We start from the raw sequence: 22,001 nt of genomic DNA, 5'->3' as shown, positions 1-22,001 counted from the left end.
GATTTAGGCTTATTTTGAAAGGTTTAGAGGTAAATATAAAAATTACCATGAAAAATATTTTACATGTGATGGAGTGGATTTTTACACTCTTAAAAAATAAAAAGATTTAAACCATTTATAATCACCAAGACTTGCTACAATCTCACTTCATTTAATACTTATAGTACTGTTCTTAACTTTTATGGACAGAATTTTTATGCGCAGTCAGGGTGTTGAGGGGATCCGGTTTGGTGGCTGCAAGATTAGGTCTCTGCTTTTTGCAGATGATGTGGTCCTGATGGCTTCATCTGGCCAGGATCTTCAGCTATCACTGGATCGGTTCACAGCCGAGTGTGAAGCGACTGGGATGAGAATCAGCACATCCGAGTCCATGGTTCTTGCCCAGATAAGGGTGGAGTGCCATCTGCGGGTTTGGGAGGAGATCTTGCCCCAAGTGGAGGAGTTCAAGTTCCTCGGAAGAAAAGATTGAGGCATATCATGTCTTTACATCTGAGGGGTTGACAAATTAAAGTTGGACATATTCGTGCATCGCTGCGTAACGTATTTGATCGACATCACGAGTGCTGCGATGCTCTGATCGTGACGCTAATGAGAAAAAAAAAGATGTTTGCGGTTAACTTCCTGCTTCAAATTGTAGTCTCATCAGTCATGTGTGCAGTTATTTTATGGTGTGAAGTTCATATTTTGTCTCATTATTTCGTGTTTGCCAGCGATAACAAGATTCAGTATATATTGTTAAGCCTGCAAGGGATTTATTCATCTTGTTTATTATTACTATTAAGAATATTTTCTTGATGCTAACAAATACCACCAAAGACGCTATAATGTGGTCATCTGTGTCGAATAAAACCACTTGGCTTTTCTGCACAACAACTAAGCTTTTAGTTTGTTATGAAATCAACAACACAAATACAGTGGATTGGAGCAACAATCAAAATGTTTATTACGAGGACTTAATCATGAATTGATTAACGTGGACTCCGACTTAAACAAGTTGAAAAACTTACTCGGGTGTTACCATTTAGTGGTCAATTGTACGGAATATGTACTGAAATGTGCAATCTACTAATAAAAGTTTCAATCAATCAATAACATGACGTTAGTTTATTTATACAAGCAGGTCTTTGTTCCAACAGGACAATGACCCCAAACATACGTCACAAACTGCAATGAAACACAACTAAGCGCACAAAGTCAACTTGCTTTTCCACTCGACTGGTGCTTTAAGTAAAATTAAGGTTCATGTTCCAATCAACACTAAAACTTGACACAGGATCACAATTTGTTTCAAGACCAAGGATCTGATGTTGCAATGACATTTCCTTGAATTGCTGCCATGGCGCTAATTAATTTAAAACCTCTTCTCACTCCTGCGCTTACCAAAGGCATGCGGTAAAAGTAAGCATGCGCTAATTATTTTAAAACCTCTTCTCACTCCGGCACTTACCAAAGGTATGCAGTAAAAAATTGAGTGTGATGTAAGCTTGGACCTTAACTCCTACTGAATAGCTCTTAATCTTCTTCCCTTTATGCGATTTCAAAATTACCGGTATTGAAATCAGCCTCCATTTTGAAAATGATGACAGGGGAAGTGTCACTCGTGACGTCACGAGTTTGACCAGGCGGTAATACTAAGCATGCACTAATTATTTTGGGAAGCAAGTTTGACCCAGCAGTAATTCAAGGCAGGCGCATACTCTATGCCCTGCGGCAATTCAAGGAAATACGGTATATATTTACATGCTTTACAGTAACAATGATAAATATCTAGTTCAAATACAACATAGGTGGCTACACCGTCATCTTCAACTTTATCTTATTCAGCAAGGCAATTGACGTCTCGGAGATGTGTTTATGCTTATTTAAGTTGGGGAACTGCTATGCGCCTCAGCTTCTCAGGGAAGTGGATGGTGCTCAACTTCACAATGTCATAGTACATTTTGGAATTCATTTAACCTCAGCTCTCTGATGCTGACATCACTCATGCAATCCCAGACCGTGATGCCACCACCGTGCTAGACTGTAAACAAGAATCTAGCTACCGTATTTTTCGGATTATAAGTCTCTGCGGAGTATACGTCGCACCAGCCGAAAATGCATAATAAAGAAAGAAAAAAACATATTTACGTCGCACTGGAGTATGTCGCATTTTTAGGGGAAATGTATTTGATAAAATCCAACACCAGGAATAGACATTTGAAAGGCAATTCAAAGGCCTACTGAAATGAGATGTTCTTATTTAAACGGGGATAGCAGGTCCATTCTATGTGTCAAACTTGATCATTTCCTGATATTTCCATATTTTTGCTGAAAGGTTTTAGTAGAGAACATCCACCATAAAGTTCCCAACTTTTAGTCGCTAACAGAAAAGCCCTCCCTTTACCGTAAGTCGCAGACGATGACGTCATATGTTGATGGCTCCTCACATCTTCATATTGTTTTTAATGGGAGCCTCAAACAAAAAGAGTTATTCGGACTGAGAAAACGACAATTTCCCCATTAATTTGAGCGGGGATGAAAGATTTGTGTTTGACGATATTGATAGCGACCGATTAGGGAAAAAAAAAAGTTAAAAAAAAAAACGCTATGCATTGGGACGGATTCAGATGTTTTTAGACACATTTACTAGGATAATTCTGGGAAATCCCTTATCTTTCTATTGTGTTGCTAGTGTTTTAGTGAGTTTAACAGTACCTGATAGTCGGAGGTGTGTGTCCACAGGTGTCTTGACGCAGTGTCTCAGGGAAGTCAACGGCAGCTTTATGGACGGCGCAAGCTCAGCTGATCTCCGGTAAGAAGCGACTTTTTATCACAATATTCTCACCGAAACCTCCTAGTTGACATTCGGTCAGGATCCATGTTCGCTGTGATCCATAGTAAAGTTTCACCTCCGGGAATTTTAAACAAGGAATCACCACGTGTTTGTGTGGCTAAAGGCTAAAGCTTCCCAACTCCATATTTCTACTTTGACTTCTCCAATATTAATTGAAGAAATTGCAAAAGATCCAGCAACACTGATCTCCAAAATACTGTGTAATTATGCCGTTAAAGCAGACGACTTTTAGCCGTGTGTGTGTGCAGCGCTCATATTTCCTAACAGCCCTTGACGGCACGCGTACACGTCATCATTACGCGACGTTTTCAAGAAGAAACTCCCGGGAAATTTAAAATTGCAATTTAGTGAACTAAAAAGGCATGTGTTGCAATGTTAATATTTCATCATTGATCTACAAACTATCAGACTACGTGGTGGGTAGTAGTGGGTTTCAGTTGGCCTTTGAAATAATTAAAGAATAGTGAACAACAGTGAATAAGTGTACGTTATATGACGCATAAATAACCAACTGAGAAGGTGCCTGGTATGTTAACGTAACATATTATGGTAAGAGTCATTCAAATAACTATAACATATAGAACATGCTATACGTTTACCAACCAATCTGTCGCTCCTAATCGATAAACCCGATGAAATCTTCTTCCTCGATGTCGCTTCTAAACAACTCTGCCAACTCCAAAGGTATGCGCCGCATCCTCCTGTCGTTTTCTGCTGCATATTTCACTACGTCCAGCTTGTAATCTGCAGTACATGATTTCCTTTTCGGTGCCATTTTTGTTCAGCCCTTCTCAGTTTTTATAAGTTACCGCCAACGATGAAATTATTCATTTTAATAGCTACGGCTGTAGCATATAGCAGTTAGCATTCCATGACCCACAATGCACTTCTGCCATGACCCTCCCCCGCCAAATTTTTATTGTTTGACGTGTATGTGACGATTGCTGACGTGTGTGTGACGATTGCTGACATTTTCTTCGTCCCTTCCGCGAATGAGATGAATAATATTATTTGATCTCGTGTAATCTGCAGTAAATGATTTCCTTTTCGGTGCCATTTATGTTCAACCCTTCTTAGTTTTTATAAGTTACCGCCAACGATGAAATGATCAATTTTAACAGTTACGGCAGTAGCACATAGCAGTTAGCATTCCATGACCCACAATGCACTTCTGTAATGACCCCTCCCCTGCCGAATTCTTATTGGTTGGCGTGTCTGTGACGATTGCTGACATTTTTTCCGTTTCTTCCGCAAATTAGCTAAATAATATTATTTGATATTTTACGGTAATGTGTTAATAATTTCACACATAAGTCGCTCTGGAGTATATGTTGCACCCCCAGCCAAACTGAAAAAAACTGCGACTTATAGTCCGAAAAATACGGTACTTTACTTAGACTATGTCTACACTGAGGCGGATAACCCCTTAAACGAATAATTATTTAGCCTAGGTCCTGTTTCAGCCACAGTAAAGCATCGTTTAAGGTCCCCCCTCCGTAGATAATTTTTTACACGGCTAATTACGCCTTGTATTTATTGAATCTGCGGCTCTGCGGTTTGTATAGACTCATTGATCGTTTACAAACTGAGTTCGGAGAGGGAAGTGATGACAGAAAGACCGCGCCCTACACAGGAAGCGACCATCAGAAAGAACGCGTCACAGCCAGCTTCATAACAACCTGTTTCCACTTGGATGTAAACACTACGAAATATGGTGGGAAGTCATCCAGACATGCCCGTGTTTCCCCTTCCTCTACATGTACAGACGCTTGTGGAAATCACACATGAATACCTTAAGAGAAAGCGATTGCAGCTATTTGGGATACAACACTTCTCAGACGGCAAGAGAACTTTTGAATGTCCAGGTCAGCTGTGATTCTACTCACCGAAAAACTTTGTCCAGTTCTCAAAGGAGAGACAACAAGAATGCTGGTAGCGTGTGCTTTGTATTATCTGGCCAACGAAAGAAGACTACGGAAAACATCGAATGCATTTTGACTGGCGAAGCAGACTGTATCAGTTATTGTCCGCCATGTGTGTCACGGACTCTACGTGTAGGTCTAGAGAAAGTCACCAAAAACTAATGGTTGATGAAGGTTAAGACAAAAGAGTGAGTGTCCTGACCAGATATCTTGATCCAGAGATTGACTGATGTAAAATGTTCTCTAACACATTGTTTACTTTCACGTGTCCATTCAAGATTTGATTAATTTATTATTATTATTATCTATTATTATTATTATTATTTATTATTGAATTCCAAGATGGCGGCGCCCGGAAGGGCTGCGACGTCGTGGAGCTCTTGCTAAATATGGAACATTTGGCAGAAATACCGGACAATTCTACAAACTTTATGGCTGGCTCACATCGTGGTCACTCCGTGATCACGTACGACCGCCAGACACTTCTGGATGTGGACATATCGGGCCGTTTTGGACTGATAGACGCGTGCTTGCTAGACCCACTAACTAGCACGGGAATACTTCGGCGGCTACATCCAGCGGCCTGTGAAGCAGGGGAGTATAGTACCAGCGGGGGCCGTCTACGGAGCCAGCGGTGTGATCGGAAACGCGGATGCTGAGCGGGGCTAAAAACAAAGCAGAAGGCTAATCCCCACAGGACACCACTTCCCTCCATCCTGAAGCCGGATTTAAATGGAAGATGCGAGACTACTGGTCTGGGTAAGGAGTCAGTTAAATTAGAACAAGTTTTTTCTGCTTTGATTGTTTCAGAGTTAGACATGCGTTCTTCTGAGGTGGCAAACTATGATGCATGCAGTTTATCAAAGCAACAAACAAACAATCGGAAAATTCCCATCGTATCAATTTCTAGATACGGTCCTAATTATACTAAATGCACTGGGCATAATAAACACAACATTATTAATATTGCTACTACGGATAATTTGATAAAAAATTCCCTAAAACAGCCCACTACCTATAATATAGGTTTTTTAAACATAAGATCATTGTCTCCCAAAACCTTGTTAGTTAATGATATCATCAGAGGCAACAATCTTATCGTCATCGGTCTCACCGAAACCTGGATTAAACCAAACAACTTTTTTGCGCTAAATGAGGCATGTCCTCCTAACTTTACACATGCGCATATTGCCCGTCCTCTTAAAAGGGGTGGGGGGGGGGGGGGGGGGTGGGGGGGTCGCACTAATATACAACGGAAACTTTAACCTTAGTCCTAACATAAATAATAAATATAAATCGTTTGAGGTGCTTACTATGAGGTCTTTCACACCGCTGCCTCTACACCTGGCTGTTATCTACCGCCCCCCAGGGCCCTATTTGGACTTTATCAATGAATTCTCAGAGTTCGTTGCTGATCTAGTGACACACGCCGATAATATAATCATAATGGGGGACTTTAATATCCATATGAATACCCCATCGGACCCACCGTGCGTAGCGCTCCAGACTATAATTGATAGCTGTGGTCTCACACAAATAATAAATGAACCCACGCATCGCAAAGGTAATTCGATAGACCTAGTGCTTGTCAGGGGTATCACCGTTTCCAAAGTTACGATACTCCCGTATGCTAAAGTATTGTCCGATCATTACCTTATAAAATTCGAGGTTCAGACGCATGTTCGTCAAACTAATAATAATAATAACTGCTATAGCAGCCACAACATTAATACGGCCACAACGACAACTCTTGCTGACCTACTGCCCTCGGTAATGGCACCATTCCCAAAGTATGTGGGCTCTATTGATAACTTCACTAACAACTTTAACGACGCCTTGCGCGAAAGCATTGATAACATAGCACCGCTAAAGTTAAAAAAGGCTCCAAAAAAGCGTACCCCGTGGTTTACAGAAGAAACTAGAGCTCAGAAATTATTATGTAGAAAGCTGGAACGCAAATGGCGCACGACTAAACTTGAGGTGCACCATCAAGCATGGAGTGATAGTTTAATAACTTATAAACGCATGCTTACCTTAGCTAAAGCTAAATAATACTCAAATCTCATCCACCGTAATAAAAACGATCCTAAATTTTTGTTTAGTACGGTAGCATCGCTAACCCAACAAGGGACTCCTTCCAGTAGCTCCACCCACTCAGCTGATGACTTTATGCAATTCTTTAGTAAGAAAATTTAAGTCATTAGAAAGGAGATTAAAGACAATGCGTCCCAGCTACAACTGGGTTCTATTAACACTGATACGACTGTATATACGGCGGATACTGCCCTCCAAAATAGTTTCTCTCGTTTTGAGGAAATAACATTAGAGGAATTGTTACAACGTGTAAATGGAATAAAACAAACAACATGTTTACTTGACCCTCTTCCTGGGAAACTGATCAAGGAGCTCTTTGTATTATTAGGTCCATCAGTGCTAAATATTATAAACGTATCACTTTCCTTGGGCACTGTTCCCCTAGCATTCAAAAAAGTGGTTATTCATCCTCTTCTTAAAAGACCTAACTTCGATCCTGACCTCATGGTAAACTACCGACCGGTGTCTCACCTTCCCTTTATTTCAAAAATCCTCGAAAAAATTGTTGCGGAGCAGTTAAATGAACACTTAACGTCTAACAATCTATGTGAAACCTTTCAATCAGGTTTCAGGGCAAATCACTCCACGGAGACACCCCTCGCAAAAATGACTAATGATCTATTGCTATCGATGGATTCTGATTCGTCATCTATGTTGCTGCTCCTCGATCTTAGCGCTGCTTTCGATACCGTCGATCATAATATTTTATTAGAACGTATCAAAACACGAATTGGTATGTCAGACTTAGCCCTGTCTTGGTTTAACTGTTATCTTACTGATAGGATGCAGTGCGTCTCCCATAACAATGTGACCTCGGACTACGTTAAGGTAACGTGTGGAGTTCCCCAGGGTTCGGTACTTGGCCCTGCACTCTTCAGCATCTACATGCTGCTGCTAGGTGACATCATACGCAAATACGGTGTTAGCTTTCACTGTTATGCTGATGACACCCAACTCTACATGCCCCTAAAGCTGACCAACACGCCGGATTGTAGTCAGCTGGAGGCGTGTCTTAATGAAATTAAACAATGGATGTCCGCTAACTTTTTGCAACTCAACGCCAAAAAAACGGAAATGCTGATTATCGGTCCTGCTAGACACCGATCTCTATTTAATAATACAACTTTAGCATTTGACAACCAAACAATTAAACAAGGCGACTCGGTAAAAAATCTGGGTATTATCTTCGACCCAACTCTCTCCTTTGAGTCACATATTAAAAGCGTTACTAAAACGGCCTTCTTTCATCTCCGTAATATCGCTAAAATTCGCTCCATTCTGTCCACTAAAGACGCTGAGATCATTATCCATGCGTTTGTTACGTCTCGCCTCGACTACGTATTATTTTCGGGTCTCCCCATGTCTAGCACTAAAAGATTACAGTTGGTACAAAATGCGGCTGCTAGACTTTTGACAAGAACAAGAAAGTTCGATCACATTAGGCTGTACTGGCTCACCTGCACTGGCTTCCTGTACACGTAAGATGTGACTTTAAGGTTTTAGTCCTTACGTATAAAATACTACACGGTCCAGCTCCATCCTATCTTGCCGATTGTATTGTACCATATGTCCAGGCAAGAAATCTGCGTTCAAAAGACTCCGGCTTATTAGTGATTCCCAAAGCCCAAAAAAAGTCTGCGGGCTATAGAGCGTTTTCATTTCGGGCTCTGGAATGCCCTCCCGGTAAAAGTTCGAGATGCCACCTCAGTAGAAGCATTTAAGTCTCACCTTAAAACTCATTTGTATATTCTAGCCTTTAAATAGACTTCCTTTTTAGACCAGTTGATCTGCCATTTCTTTTCTTTTTCTCCTATGTCCCACTCTCCCTTGTGGAGGGGGTCCGGTCCGATCCAGTGGCCATGTACTGCTCGCCTGTGTATCGGCTGGGGACATCTCTGCGCTGCTGATCCGCCTCCGCTTGGGATGTTTTCCTGCTGGCTCCGCTGTGAACGGGACTCTCGCTGCTGTGTTGGATCCGCTTTGGACTGGACTCTTGCGACTGTGTTGGATCCATTATGGATTGAACTTTCACAGTATCATGTTAGACCCGCTCGACATCCATTGCTTTCCTCCTCTCCAAGGTTCTCATAGTCATCATTGTCACCGACGTCCCACTGGGTGGGAGTTTTTCTTGCCCTTATGTGGGCCTACCGAGGATGTCGTAGAGGTTTGTGTTGTGGTTTGTGCAGCCCTTTGAGACACTAGTGATTTAGGGCTATATAAGTAAACATTGATTGATTGATTAATTTATGATGGCTCAGGTGTGATTCACTACAATAGGGCCCCACAGCACACTGGATTCCAGTTCATTGAAATACCACAACACTGGATATTGTTCAGATAAGTTAAATTTAATTTAGAAACTTGTACACAAAGCAACACTGGAGGTGCCTATGACGTGCGCATTTTCCGCGCATGCGTACTAGGTTGCGTTGCGCCGGCGGACGGAGGGGGTGAGGTCGTCTTAAACGACCATTTTGTTTGTGTAGACAAGGATAAGGTTAGGTGGGATTTACCCTGGATAACCTTAGTGTAGAAGGGGCCTTAATAATGTGTGTGTGTTGAGTCATTTTCAGTGGATTGTACTTCTATACTTACTATTCGAACTCTGCACTGACTACTCTGTAATATACTGAACCCAAGTTTTATTTGTATTGTATTTTCCATTGAGCGTATCGGAACTGGATCACATGGGAGTTATAATGATGTCACGTTGAAAAGGGGTTCAGCTTTTACTCACTCTAAAATGCCCCTACCACTCTTTGAAGTCAATGCTAATGCTGACATGCCTCAGGTCCATCAGGATCATTACTACAACAAAGCAGCAACACGTCCGCCGATCTGTAGTTCAGGAAGGGCAATGACTTCAGCCATGATTTTCTCATGCCTGGAGGAGAAGTAAGGGGGGCCGCTTTGGCAGTACGGATGGCAGGAGGGGCAAGAGGCAGATTGGAGCAATATCGAACCTACAGCCCGCAAATAGGTTTTGTCCGACCCGCGTGATGAGTTTGCCAAGTATTAAAACGAGACGCATTTTTTTGGAATGAAAGAAACTGCTGTTCTAAATGTGTCCACTGGATGTCACAATAGCAATTCTATTAGGACTAGTAAGAAGTACGAAGTAAAGCGTGGCTGCGGCTCCTCTCCCTCAAAAAATTTTACTTTAAAACTTGAATCCAAATAAAACTTAAAACCTGCGGTAGGGAAGAATGGATCGTGAGATCGACAGGCGGATCGGTGCGGCGTCATCAGTAATGCGGACGTTGTATCAATCCGTTGTGGTGAAGAAGGAGCTGAGCCAAAAGGCAAAACTCTCAATTTACCGGTTGATCTACGTTCCCATCCTCACCTATGGTCATGAGCTTTTGGGTCATGACCGAAAAGACAAGATCACAGGTATAAGCGGCTGAAATTAGTTTCCTCCGCTGGGTGGCGGGGCTCTCACTTAGAGATAGGGTGAGAAGCTCTGCCTTCGGGAGGAGCTCAAAGTAAAGCCGCTGCTCCTCCACATCGAGAGGAGCCAGATGAGATGGTTCGGGCATCTCGCCAGGGCACGTCCAACCGGTAGGAGGCCACGCGGAAGATCCAGGACACATTGGGAAGACCATGTCTCCTGGCTGGCCTGGAAACGCCTAGGGATCTCCCGGTAAGAGCTGGACGAAGTGACTGGAGAAAGGGAAGTCTGGGTTTCCCTGCTTAAGCTGCTTCCCCCGCGACTCAACCTCGGATAAGTGGAATAAGTTGGATGGATGGATAGACCTGCAGTTTTATATCTTCTGCTTCGAACACATCATTATTTGGCACCCTTACTCCCCCATAATGTCAAAAACAAGAGAACTTAACCCTTTAAAATAGTTACCTCTGTTTCTTACAGTTTGTTGGGTTAGCACTGGATTGAAATGTGGACATGACATATGAGGTATTTGATACCTTGAAGAGTTTACATGTTGTTTTTTGTTCAATCCCAAAAATACTGTGATTTACTGTTTAATCCTGGCTCTGTAGATACACTGAGACAAAGTCGAAGCCCGTTGTGTTTTTGAAGCTGCACCAATTTCCTCATAATTTTCAACAAACTCAAAGTGTTTTGTCCAGAGGATTAGTTGTGATTTGTACGTTTTCGGCATGTGCTCGTTCTATTTTTGGCCAAAGTAAAACAAAGAAAACAACTTGGGTTATGGGTGTCAAGTTCAAACACTGATGACATCTATTAATCAGACAAGAAGCAAGGAATCATACATAGAGCTCATGAGGAGACACCTGTTTTGGCTGTACTCTCGTTACAGATCCAAACTACGTTCTAAAAAATCAAGCCCGCGTGTCTCCTCTATTTATTAAGAAAGTCCCTTTTACATCACTGTCGCTGAGGGAAGGGGGTAGACTCGACAACTCCTTTTAGAAATGATATATGATTATAGAATAAATAAAAAGTAGGTGACGCAGGTCATATCACCTTGTATCTGCTCTGTCTGGGTCACGGTGGTGTTCGGCCTTGGCCATCAGCAGACCGAGTACTGGTGCCATCACCCAGTCTCTGCTTTGTCTGGTCCCGGTACCCAATGTTCGGCTTTGGCAGTCCGCAGGCCGAGTCTGGACAAAATACTGATAAAAAGAGGCTACTGATCTCTTGGATTGCTAGCTCTGCACAAAAACAGAAATACCACTTCAACACAAATCGACAATACTTTTTAGTAACGGCCCTTAAGCATAAAGTTATGATGATAATATATACATAATTTTTCTAACAATGGGTTTTACTTGTATAGCGTTTTTTTTTTACCTTCAAAGTACTCAAAGCGCTTTGACACTATTTCTATGTTCACCCATTCACACACACACGTTCAAACACTGATGGCAGGAATTGCCATGCAAGGCGCTAACCACGACCCATCAGGAGCAAGTGTGACATGTCTTGCTCAAGGACACAACGGACTTGACTAGGTTGTTAGAAGCTGGGGATTGAACCAGGAACCCTCAGGTTGCTGAGTTTGTTGGAGTTGTCTTTCTTTTTAAGTCATCATGCTATGGTTTTACCATTACGGCCCACTTGGGAATAGATTTTAGTTCGTGTTGCCCCTGAGCTAAAAGGAGTTTGACACCCCTGGTCTATTGATACACTAAAATGCAACTTTGGGCCTTAGTTTAGCACACACGAGGAATAGTCAGAGAGGTGATAATATGATGTAATCGTTGACAAAATACGTATGTTAGTGACATACGGATGAAAAAACGAACAGTCACATCGACACTTTGCCTGCACATGAGCCCTACTCTCCCTTTCCAGCTGCAGCACTCATGCTGGGGCCTTCTCCTGGTAACTATTATGAGTGTGTGTGTGTCTGGGTGGTCCAGCCCCATCTCCCTCCTTCCAATAGTTTTGTACTGTTGTGCCGCGGCGGTGCCCAAGGGGCTTGGGAGGGTGGGTCGAGTGGGGGGGGGGGGTTCGGAACGCCGGCCCTGTTGAGAAAAGCCGACGACAGGGCTAATAAAGCTTCACAGGGTCTAGGCCCATCGCTCTCAGCACTTCCTCTTCTCTGCCCTCTCTGCTCTCCGTTGCCCCCTCCGTCCACCAACCCCCCCCCTGATAGGCACATGTGGTTCCAACCCTAATGGGACCCAGCTGGACTCCCACCTTTTGGACCTCGGCTCCGGCCTCTCCTCTCTCTGTTCTGTCTGCCATTCAATGCTCAACCACAGATGGCACTTCTTCAGGCAGGATACTCACCACTGGGGGATGTATTTACAACCCCTTTTTTTCTGGCCTTCCTCTTCCTTTCCATCTTTTTTTTCTTGTATTTGAGAAAGGAAAGATGGAGCAGCCTGTCATGCATGCAGCAGACCCTCTGCTCTTCAGGTCCGACCACAGCAAGTTGTTCACACGTCAGGCTGCCTTAATCCTGGCCCCCTCTGCGGTGAGGTAGCGTGGGGAAACATTTGTTCCCCAGACTTACTCGCCTTCATCTCGCCGGAGTCAGGGAATCGGCATGTAAACAAGGTGGTGCCAATGGGCCGTCGCCCAGCTTTTATGGTACGGAGGCAAAGCAAACAAACAAAGTGGAGAATTTTATGCACTTGCCTGCTCAGTATTCTCACAGTTTCTGCAAGGGGACAAGAGTTGCAGACTTTCTTTAAATGCAGTTAAAATATATACACGTACAGTCGGTTTGAGTCTGAGTTGTTCCCGTCCTGAGCATCCTGACAGTGCGGGTGTTCTTCTAGACCGTGGTAAAGTAGTGGTACATCCAAATAAATGGTTTGAACTGATGATCTTAGAATTTGCAGTTGTTTAGAAAGCCTACATCTATACTTCTAAATCAGCAGTAATTTTCCTTTTTAGAGCTTTACCGAGTTCCTTGGACTCTCCTATTGTTCTAGGTGGTCAATCAAATACATTTTTTATGCTGCCATAGATACACTATATGTATGTATGTATGTATGTGCATATATGTATATATATATTTGTATATATATGTATACATGTGTGTAGGCTTCACGGTGGAAGAGGGGTCAGTGTGTCTGCCTCACAATACGAAGGTCCTGCAGTCCTGGGTTCAAATCCAGGCTCGGGATCTTTCTGTGTGGAGTTTGCATGTTCTCCCCGTGAATGCTTGTGTTCCCTCCGGGTACTCCGGCTTCCTCCCACTTCCAAAGACATGCACCTGGGGATAGGTTGATTGGCAACGCTAAATTGGCCCTAGTGTGTGGATGTAAGTGTGAATGTTGTCTGTCTATCTATCTGTGTTGGCCCTGCGATCAGATGGCGACTTGTCCAGGGTGTACCCCGCCTTCCGCCCGATTGTAGATGAGATAGGCGCCAGCGCCCCCAGCGACCCCAAAAGGGAATAAGCGGTAGAAAATGGATGGATGTATACATGTGTGTGTGTGTATATATATATATATATATATATATATATATATATAATATATGAATTGAATAGAATTGAATTGAAATATTTATTTCAAACCTGCTTAGTACAAATAAACACAGGTTTTTTTTTTTTTTTTTTTTACATTTTGGCAGGGCTTGAAAAGGGGTTGGATGAAGCAGCTGCTTATAATATCCCAACCCCTCTCACTCATTCCACATTTAACATAATCAATATAATACATGTACAATACTCTCTAAACAAAAACAAGAAAAACTCCTGTACACTAACAATACTATGAGACAAGACAAGACGAGACAAAACACACACACACACACACACACACACACGGGCCCAGACACTCTCTGACCATACACCTCACTCCCAACGCTCTGTGCTGAGGGCATCACTCTCTTTCCTCCTCGTACTTCTTCAGTGTTTTAAACCGAATCATGCTAGAACACATTTTTAAGTTGTCCCCTAAGTTGTTCCACAGAGTGACTCCACGCACTGAAATGCACATTGATTTTAAAGTTGTTCTAAATTTAGGCAAATATGATTTGTCATTTCCTCTTAAACTGTAACTATGGTGATCATCTCTATCATGGAATAGGTTCTGTATATTGGATGGTAGAGAGTTTTGGAATGCACTAAACATAATTTGAGCAGTTTTAAAGTTGATCACATCGTTCAGTTTAAGTTGCTTTAAGTCCACAAATAGTGGATTTGAATGATGTCTGTAGTGAACATTGGAAACAATCCTGATGGCCTTTTTCTGCAGAGTGACTAAAGGCTGTAGATGTGATTTATAACAATTTCCCCTGACTTCAACACAATAGTTTAAATATGACATAATAAATGAATGATACAATAAAAGCACAGCATTGGTGTTCAATAGATGACATGATCTCCTCATCATTCCAACACATTTAGCAACTTTTGTCCTCAGGTAACTTATATGGGGCTTCCATGAGATATTTTCATCTATCACCACTCCTAAGAATGAATTTTTATGAACATATTCTATTGGTGTATCATCAATAACAATCCTGATCGGTATATTAGTTTTGCAATTGCTAAAGAGCGTTATTTTGGTCTTCTTTAAGTTCAGAGACAATTTGTTTGTATTAAACCGAGTTTTTAACTTCATCATCTCCTCAGTTAAAGAAGTCAAAAGTTGCTTCACGTCGTCACCAGCACATGTAATGGTTGTATCGTCAGCAAAGAGGATGAATTTCAGCAGTGTTGATACTTGACATATTTCATTGATGTATATAATAAATAGTGTGGGTCCCAGTATCGACCCCTGGGGGACTCGTCAGGTTATGTTCATGAGGGACAGCGTGGCACAGTGGTAGAGTGGCCGTGCGCAACCCGAGGGTCCCTGGTTCAATTCCCACCTAGTACCAACCTCGTCACGTCTGTTGTGTCTTGAGGAAGACACTTCACCCTTGCTCCTGATGGGTGCTGGTTAGCGCCTTGCATGGCAGCTCCCTCCATCAGTGTGTGAATGTGTGTGTGAATGGGTAAATGTGGAAGTAGTGTCAAAGCGCTTTGAGTACCTTGAAGGTAGAAAAGCGCTATACAAGTACAACCCATTTATCATTTATTTATCAGTGTGTTAATGTGCGTGTGAATGGGTGAATGTGGAAGTAGTGTCAAAGCGCTTTGAGTACCTTGAAGGTAGAAAAGCGCTATACAAGTACAACCCATTTATCATTTATGAGTGTAGAATGATGTTGGTCCATCTGAACAATCTGCTGTCTCTCATTTAAAGGGGAACATTTTCACAATTTCAAAAGGGTTAAAAACAATAAAAATCAGTTCCCAGTGGCTTGTTTTATTTTTCGAATTTTTTTTTTTAATTTTACACCTCCCGGAATATCCCTAAAAAAAGCTTTACAGTTCTTGATTTTCGCAATTTGCGACGCGACTGTCCATTTCCCTGTGACGTCATACAGTGCTGCCAATACAAACAACATGGCGGTTACCACAGCTAGATATAGCGACATTAGCTCGGATTCAGACTCGGATTTTACCGGCTTAAGCGATTCAACAGATTACGCGTGTATTGAAACAGATGGGGGTCTGGCGGCAGATTTCTTGCCAGTGGTGCAACTTGAATCCCTCCCTGTTAGTGTTGTTACACCCTCCGACAACACACTGACGAGGCATGATGTCTCCAAGGTTCCAAAAAATAGTCGAAAAAACGGAAAATAACAGAGCTGAGTCCCAGTGTTTGTAATGTGTTGACAATGAAAATGGCGGGTGTATTACCTCGGTGACGTCACGTTCTGACGTCATCACTACGAGACCGATTAAATAGAAAGGCGTTTAATTCGCCCAAATTCACCCATTTAGAGTTCGGAAATCGGTTAAAAAAATACATGGTCTTTTTTCTGCAACATCAAGGTATATATTGACGCTTGCATAGGTTTGGTGATAACGTTCCCCTTTAAGTAGCTCTCCAACTATTTCCCTGCACATCCCCTTATGCCATAGTTTTCCAATGTATTTACCAAAATCTGGTGGTCAATGGTATCGAAAGCCTTTTGCAGGTCAATAAAAATTCTTATAACAAATTTGTTCTTCTCCATACCATTAGTAATGTTCTCTATTAAATCAATTAGAGCTAATGAAGTTGACCTATTTTGTCGGAACCCATATTGACAATCGGATAATAATTTGTGCTTTTCAATGAAGCCACGAAGTCTATTACCGAATAATTTTTCCAATATTTTTGATAACTGTGGCTGAAGGGAGACGGTCCGGTAATTGGTGAAGTGGTGTTTGTCTCCAGATTTGAAGATGAGGATGACTTTTGAGAGTTTCATTTGTGAAGGAAATTGTCCAAGTCGGAAAGATAAATTGCAGATGTGTGTGAATGGTTTGATGATTTCTTCCGCTACTTTCCGGACCGTCCTCATGTTGAGGTCATAGATGTCACGGGATGTTTTGTTCTTGCTTTTCTGAATAACCTCTAAGACTTCCTTTTCGACAGTCGGAGTAAGGAACATCGAATAAGGATTTTTTTCAATAAATTCCATGGGCTGTTCATCATTAATTGGGATTTTTTTTTTGCCAGTTTAGGCCCAATATTAACAAAAAACATATTGAAGCTGTCAGCAATCATCTTCTTGTCGGTTATGATTTGGTCGTTCTCAACAAAAAACTCTGGATAACAAGGACTGGTTGAACCATGCCCAATAATTGTATCTAATACATTCCAAATTCCCTTTGTCATTTTTCTGTTGGATTAATAGTTTGGTGGTGTATTCTTTCCTGCTTGCTCTTAATATACTGGTTATTTTATTTTTATATGTTTTGTACTTTTGTTCTGTTTCTATGGTTTAATGCCTCAAAAAAGTCCTATATACATCTTTCTTTTTGCAAGCATTCGCAAGCCCTTTGGTTATCCATGGAGTTTTTTTTAGAGTTAGTTATAGTGCATTTTTTAATGGGGCAGTGTGTATCATAAATTGAGAAAAAAAAAAGAAATAAATTATAAGATGCATTTGTATCTGATGTTTGATAAACAGAATCCCAGTTTTGTTTCGCTAAATCATCTTTAAATGCTGTTAATGATCGTTCTTTTGTGGCTCTTTGATAATATTCACTATTTACATGTTTGGATGTTTTGCAGTTATTATTGTACACCATGAACACCGATAAATATATCACGTCATCGATTGGAAAATGCATTTTGATTTGCCTGAGCGGCTAGGAGACTCAGCGTAACAAGCAACAAGCAGTAGAAAATGGATTAGAAAGGACAGATTAAAAAAAATAATTAAAAAAATATAAAAAAAACTTTTTTTCACTTGGGAATTCTCGAACGCTGGTTGGCAGAATATGGCCCGCGGGTCGTAGTTTGGGGACCCCTGCTGTAGATGTCCACTCTCCAAGGCCAATGGTGTACATTATTACATAATGTTATAAAAAACTGCTGTGGTTGTTTGTAGTACATTCTACTGTATTGTTTTCATATATTTTTTTATGTTAAAAGCTAAAGCAAAAATAAAATACTTAATATTTCTAAATGTATTTGATACTAGCATTTTGAGCAAAAATGTATACCACACATTAAAATCGTATATCCAATCCAATCCACTTTATTTATATAGCACATTTAAACAACAATAACGTTTCCAAAGTGCTGCACAGCCGTGTTAAAAACAATTGTAAAAAATAAAAAAATAAATATAAAACCAATAAAAACTATATAAAAACAAATATGATTAAAAACTATTTTAAAGGGTAAAATCAATTAAAACAGTAAAATAGAAATCAAAGTGTATAAAAAACGCATAGGACAACAGAGGACCACACAACTCACGTAGTGTTAAAAGCCAAAGAATAAAACCAATAAAAACAATATAAAAACAAATATGATTAAAAACTATTTTAAAAGGTAAAATCAATTAAAACAGTAATATAGAAATCAAAGTGTATAAAAAACACAGAGGACAACAGAGAACAGAGGACCACACAACTCACGTAGTGTTAAAAGCCAAAGAATAAAAGTGGGTCTTATGACGAGACTTAAAACACTCCACTGTGGGAGCAGTTTGAACATGGAGCGGCAGAGTGTTCCAGAGCTTAGGGCCGACCACAGAGAAGGCCCTGTCTCCCCTGGTCTTAAGTCTGGTCTTGGGCACCACGAGCTGGAACTGGCTCTCGGACCTCAGAGCGCGCGCAGGAATTTAAATTTGGATGAGGTCCGAGATATATTGAGGTGCCAGTCCATGTAAAGATTTAAAAACAAACAGCAATGTTTTAAAATCAATTCTAAAATGAACAGGGAGCAAGTGCAAACTCTGAAGAATTGGGGTTATATGCTGGCGTTTCCTGGCCCATGTTACAAGTCGTGCTGCCGCGTTCTGGACTAACTGCAACCGGGAGAGAGCTTTTTGGCTAATGCCAGCATAAAGTGCATTGCAGTAGTCCAGGCGACTTGAAATAAAAGCATGCACGACTTGTTCAAAAAGGTTAAAAGATAAAAACGGTTTAACCTTTACTAAAAGACGAAGGTGATAAAAACACGATTTTAAAACGCCATTGACTTGTTTGTCTAGTTTAAAATCGCTGTCTATAGTGACGCCAAGGCTGGTGACTTTGGGATGCACATCATTTTGCAATGGTCCCAAGTCAGTGAGGGCCGGACCAAAAACTAAAATTTCCGTTTTTCCCTCATTCATTATTAAAAAATTCTGGGCTAACCAAGCCTTGACGTCACATAGACAGTTAAGAAGGGGTGTATATCTTTTAAACTTAAATTCTGGTGACTGAGCTGCCAGTTTTTAAAGTGAAATTTAAAAAATGTATGATTGATATGGCTTTTATTTCAATGTTGAGTGTGTGTGTAAACTTCTGATCATATGCGTGTGGACCGCACATGTACTTAGTCACAGTATGTTATGTGAGTTCGTGCCAACACTTGATACTTCACAACGAGCAAAACAGCAATGACTCCAGCGTATTTTTTTTGTGGCCGGACATTTTCGCCACAAACACCAAGCAAAACAATATGTTAGAAAAGAAGTCTGTCCCGGTTGCAGTCATACATACTGTAATCATGGCATGTGTATTGTAATCACACAGGGGACAGACAGCAGCGGGCCGCAACATCTTATCATTGTCAAACCATAAGTAGATGTTCGCACTGATGAATGGCTGAGCTCCTGCGTGTGGTCCCCTCTTGTGGCTCTTGCATATGGTGTCACGATGGTTCCTGTCCATGTCTGAGATGAAAGCCGCTTGGGTGCGGCGACGCTGGCTTTGTGCTCTTGAATACATTATGCCTGACTAGATCCGGCCCTGTGATCAGGGCACCAGCAAGGGACCGGGTTGTTGTTCCTGTTCATCTTTAAAAAAAAAAAAAAATCAGTTTACACGGACACACACAATAAAACATGCAAGTTAAGGGTGTAACCGAATGACACTCTGACAAATTCGTATGTACCGCGGGATTGATGACACGGTTTTGTTCATGTTTGGTACTTAAAATAAATCTGCAAAATACAAAACTCACATATTTAGCTTGTATGTAAACAGCTTTGATGATAAAAAAAAAATGGGGTTGTAAAAAACTGCAAACTTGTGTTGTGACAATACCAATGTTTTGGTATCGGTACCGGTGCGGAAATTATTTTGATACTTTTCGGTACTTTTCTAAATAAAGGCAGCCATAAAAAAATTACATTATTGGCTTTATTTTAACAAAAAATCTTAGGGTACCTTAAACCAGTGGTTCTCAAATGGGGGTACTTGAAGGTATGCCAAGGGGTACGTGAGATTTTTTTCAAAATATTCTAAGAATAGCAACGATTCAAAAATCCTTTATAAATGTAATTATTGAATAAAACCACCAAAATAAGAATGTAAAATCATAAACTGTGAAAAGAAATGCAACAATGCAATATTCAGTGTTGACAGGTAGATTTTTTTGTGGACATGTTCCATAGATATTAATGTTAAAGTCTTTTTTTTTTTTGTGAACAAATGTTTAGAATTAAGTTCATGAATCCAGATGGATCTCTATTACAATCCCCAAGGAGGGCACTTTAAGTTGATGATTACTTTTGTGTGTAGAAATCTTTATTTATAATTGAATCCCTTGTTTATTTTTCAACAAGTTTTTAGTTTTTTTAATATATTTTTTCCAAATAGTTCAAGAAAGACCACTACAGATGAGCAATATTTAGCACTGTTATACAATTTAATAAATCAGTAACTGATGACATAGTGCTGTATTTTACTTCTTTGTCTTTTTTTCAACCAAAAATGCTTTGCTGTGATTAGGGGGTACTTGAATTAAAAAAAATGTTCACTGGGGGTACATCACTGAAAATTGGTTGAGAACCACTGCCTTAAACATATGTTTCTTATTGCAGTTAGGTCCTTGAATAAAATAGTGAATATTAGGGGTGTAACGGTACACAAAAATGTCGGGTCGGTATGTACCTCTGTTTAGAGGTCACGGTTCGGTTCATTTTCGGTACAGTAAGAAAACACAAAATATAAATTTTTGGGTTATTTATTTACCAAATTTGTAAACAATGGCTATATCCTTTTAACATTGGGAACACTATAATAATTCTGCCCACTTTAATCAACATTAAACTGCCTCAAGTTGTTGCTCAGATTAAATAAAATGACAAAACTTTTCTTTCTTCTACATATAAAAAGTGCAACATTAAAGGCCTACTGAAACCCACTACAACCGACCACGCAGTCTAGTAGTTTATATATCAATGATGAAATATCAACATTGCAACACATGCCAATACGGCCGGTTTAGTTTATTAAATTGCAATTTTTAATTTCCCGCGAAGTGTCCTGTTGAAAACATCGCGGAATGATGACCCTTATGTTGACGCGTGCTTGTGGCGATATTGGTTGTAGCGGACATTTTATCCCAGCACCACTCACGGCTAATAGTCGTCTGATTTAATCGCATAATTACACAGCATTCTGGATATCTGTGTTGCTGAATCTTTTGCAATTTGTTCAATTAATAATGGAGACTACAAAGAAGAATGCATTTGGTGGAAAGCGGTGTATTTCGGCCGGCTGTAGCAACACAAACACAGCCGTTTGTTGTGAAGCTTTAATATGGAACAGAGGGGTCAAGCGAACATGGTTCTCTACCACATGTCAACCGGCAGGTTTCGGTGAGAAAATTGTGGTAATAATTTGGATCTTACCGTAAACATGAGCGGAGCTTGTGTCGTTCTTCCTGCAGCTGTCAAAGAGGCAGCTGCAACTTTCTTGCCTCCTCCATGGCTTCACTCAGAGACACTGGCGGTCACCACACTCCTCCGACTTTCAGGTATGACTTTATAATCTCACTAAAACACTAGTAACACAATAATCAGATAAGGGATTTTCCAGAATGATCCTAGTAAATGTGTCTAATAACATCTGTTTCGCTTTTTTTTTCTTCTAGTCTTTCACTCTCACTATCCTCATCCATATTAATGGGGAAATTGTCACTTTCTCGGTCAGAATCGCTCGCGCTGTTGGTGTCCATGATTGTATTCAATGTGCGGATGTGAGGAGCCCTCACACCGGTGACGTCACACGCACATCTTTCTCTACTTCCGGTACAGGCAAGGCTTTTTTATTAGCGACCAAAAGTTGCAAACTTTATCGTCGATGTTCTCTACTAAATCCTTTCAGCAAAAATATGTCATTAACGCAAAATGATCAAGAATGACACGTAGAATGGACCTGTTATCCCCATTTAATTAAGAAAATCTCATTTCAGTAGGCATTTAACCAGTT

General features: G+C 40.8%; 1 long non-coding RNA gene across 1 annotated transcript in view; it reads left to right on the top strand.

The window, feature by feature from the left end:
- LOC133543544 (uncharacterized) overlaps positions 1-21,547 on the top strand; it is a 98,208-nt gene extending 76,661 nt beyond the window's left edge. Inside the window, exons 2-3 of the long non-coding RNA XR_009804400.1 lie at positions 2,722-2,791; positions 21,460-21,547. This is a non-coding gene — a long non-coding RNA (uncharacterized LOC133543544). The remainder of the gene's footprint in view (positions 1-2,721; positions 2,792-21,459) is intronic.
- The last annotated feature ends 454 nt before the right edge of the window (positions 21,548-22,001 follow it).

Source organism: Nerophis ophidion, linkage group LG26 (assembly GCF_033978795.1).
Source record: "Nerophis ophidion isolate RoL-2023_Sa linkage group LG26, RoL_Noph_v1.0, whole genome shotgun sequence".
Taxonomy (NCBI): Eukaryota; Metazoa; Chordata; class Actinopteri; order Syngnathiformes; family Syngnathidae; genus Nerophis; species Nerophis ophidion.
The sequence above is the reverse complement of the archived record's forward strand: the minus strand, read 5'-3'. Positions and strand labels throughout refer to the sequence as shown.